This window comes from Nannospalax galili, unplaced genomic scaffold (assembly GCF_000622305.1).
Source record: "Nannospalax galili isolate Female #2095 unplaced genomic scaffold, S.galili_v1.0 scaffold497, whole genome shotgun sequence".
Taxonomy (NCBI): domain Eukaryota; kingdom Metazoa; phylum Chordata; class Mammalia; order Rodentia; family Spalacidae; genus Nannospalax; species Nannospalax galili.
In genome coordinates this window covers 605351-608778 of record NW_008339354.1, presented here as the reverse complement: position 1 = coordinate 608778, position 3428 = coordinate 605351, and positions in this window count along the sequence as shown.

Sequence of the window (3428 nt, the reverse complement as noted above, 5' to 3'; positions counted from 1 at the left end):
AAGCAGTCTACCACAGCCTTTAAAAAAAGTTTTTATTTTGAAAAGTGTCTCACTAAATTGTCCAGGGTGGCCTTGAGCACAGTCTGTAGCCCTAAAAGACTCATTTATTATTTTTATTTTATGTGTGTGTGTGTGTGTGTGTGTGTGTGTGTGTATTGTCTGCATGTAGGTAAGTGCACCCATGTTGTGCAATGCCTGCACAGGACAGAAGAGGCTGTCGGAGCCCCTGGAACTAGAGTTATAGATATTTGTTAGCTGCCACGTGGGTGCTGGGATTCAAACCTGGGTCTTCTGCAAGAACAGCTAGTGTTCTTAACTGCTGAGCCATCTCTCCAGTCCCTGACTTATTTTATTTTATGTGTATGAATGTTTTGCCTGCATGTATGTGCACCCAGGCCATGCAATGCCCACTGAGGCCAGAAGAGGGACAGCAGACCCCTGGAACTGGAGTTATGGATGGTTGTTACCCATCATGTGGGTGCTGGGAACTGAACCTGGATCCTCTGCAAGAGCAACAAATGCTCTTAACCAGAGAGCTATCTCTCCAGCCCTCCATATCACAGTTTTAAATATTGGCTGTTTTATATTGGTTATATCTTTGGTGTGTCATGGGGAGGGTGGGTGTCTGCCTACACATGCCTGTGTGGAGACCAAAGGTTGGGGTTTGTCTTCCTCTGTCGCTCTCTACCTTATTTTGTGAGACAGAGTCTCCCACTGAATCTGGAGCTCTCATTTTGGCTAGACTGGCTAGCTAGTGAGCCACTGGGACCCTCCTGTCTCTACCCCCAAACTCTAGAGCTAGAGATCTAGTTACGGCCCTCCATACCTGGCTTTTATGTAGGTGGTGGACACTTTACCCTCTGTGGTGGTTTGAATGAGGTGCCCCTGTAGACTCAAGTATTTGAACACTTGCAGAGGTTTAGAAGGTGCAGCCTTGCTGGAGGGAGCATGTCAGTGGGGGCGGGCTTTGAGAGTTCATAGCCCCGTCCTGTTTTGAGTGTCTCTCTCTGCTTCCTGTGCCTGCTTGAAGATGTGAGCCCTCAGTTTTCTGCTCTAACCACTTCTGCCTCCATGACTCCCTACCATGATGGGCTTTATCCCTCCAGAACTGTAAGCCCAATAAACTCTTCTTTCTGTAAGTTGCCTTGGTCATGGTGTTTTATCACACAACAGAAATATCACCAAAACATCCCCTGAGCCATCCAGTTCCCCAGCCCTATAATGGTTTCTTGAGATTATTTAATTTCTCCAGTCTTAGACTGTGAGTCATTTGAGAAAGGAACTGAATTGATCCTGCCTTTTGTTACCTCTTGTAGTACTGAAGTGTGTCCTCAGTGGGTCTGCTTGTTGATGGTCTGACAAGTGTCTGCTTACTTGTCAATGGTATGAACCTCTTAGAACTCTATGCTGATATTTTCACTGGTGAAAGTTCTAGAAGAGGAAAGTTATAGTTGGAAAGCCTGACCAACTCCCACAAGCATGGTTCCTCTGATACAATCTCTAGGATTATTCTATCACATTTGTTGCTTTCCTGGCAGAGGCGGGCAGCTTTGCCCCATAACATGCTCCCACCATGATGCTCTGTCTCACCATGACCCAGAAGCAACAGAGCAAAGAACTACAAACCAAAATTCTTGACCCTGGAAAAAGTAGATAATTCCCTACTTTAAGTTGCTTTGTCAGGTACCTGTTGCAGTAACGTGTAGACAGTATTTGTCATTTTGTGACTTGCTTATTTCTCCTACTATCGTGTGTTCACGGTGCATCCTTGTAGCATAACGTCAGAACACCCCCCCTTCTAATTTTGCATGTAAAAAGCAGATTTTGCTGATCCATTTATCTATGAGTGGATACTTGACTGTTGGAGGACATCTTTTATAAAATATTTTTTTCTTTTAATTGACTTAAAGTAGAATAGTCACCAGGCATGGTGGCGCACGCCTTTAATCCCAGCACTAGGGAGGCAGAAGCAGGTAGATCTCTGTGAGTTCAAGGCCAGCCTGGTCTACATAGTGAGTTCCAGGACAGCCGGGCTACAGGGAGACCCTGTCTCAAAAAGACCAAAAAGAAAAAGTAGAATAGTCATTGTACATATTGTACCCATGATTTACAGTGTGACATTTCAATATATTATACACAGTATGTAATTGGCCTGCCTATCACTTTAGACATTTCTTTGTGTTGGGAACAGTCAGAGTCCTCTCTACTAGATGTTTGAGAATATTCGGTTGGTTGCTGTTCTGGTTTGTTTCTCCATTGCTGTAACAAAATACTCTGACCAGTACCAACTTGGGGAGGAAAGGGTTTATTCAGCTTACATCTTCTGGGTCACAGTTCATCAGGGAGCCCAAGGTAGGAACTCAGGGCAGGAACTAGAGCACAGGCCACCTGACCCATGCTCAACCTGCCTCTTACACAGCCTAGCACCACCTGCCCAGGGGTGGCACCAGTCACAGTGGGTTAGGCCCTCCCACATCACTCATCAAGAAGATGTCCCACAGATATGGCCACAGGCCAGTCCAATGGAGGCAATTCACCAATTGAGGCTCCCTCTACCCAGGTGTGTCAAGTTGACACTAAAGCTATCCAGCACAATTGCTGTGATGGTCACTATTGATTGCCAACTTGACAGGATCTAAAGTTACCAAAGAGACAAGCCTCTGCATGTGTCTGTGAGGGAGTATCTAGATCAGATTACTTGAGGTGGGAAGACCTTCCCCAAGCATAGGGGGTATCGTCTCAGGGGCTGCTGTCCTGGACTGCATAAAAAGAGACGGTGAGCTGAGCACCAGCACTCTTTTCTCTGCTCCCTGACTGCGATACAACACGAACCACTGCTGCCTCGCTTTCCTGAACACATGCCTTCCCTACCATGATAAGCTGTAAGCCAAACTGAATACTTGACCTGTAAGCCAAAATAAGCACTTCCTTTAGCTGCCTTTGTCAGTGTAAGATGACTGGCAAGACACTTGTGGCCAGTCACAGTTAGGACAACATCTTTTCTTTTTTCCTTTTGGGTCTTTTTGAGACAGGGTCTCCCTGTAGCCCAAGCTGACCTGGAACTCACTATGTAGACCAGACTGGCCTTGAACTCACAGAGATCTGCCTGCCTCTGCCACCTTAGTGCTGGGACCAAAGGTATGAGCCACCACACCTGGCCATCTTTTCTTTTTTAAAAAAAATTTTTTAATTGAATTTTTGAGTACTTCATACAGAAAATCATCTTTATACCCCCATCCCCTTTGGCACCCTCCCATAGCTCCCCGACCCCCAAACTGGAGTTCATACATTCTTTCATTTGTGTTAAGGCCTATCATGTAAAGTTAGTGTCCCCAGATGTCCCTCAGTACAAGTTCAACCACTGGGATCTAGGCAGCCTATCTAGAATACCTCCAGGTGGTGCACTCCTTTAATGCCAGCATGGTCTA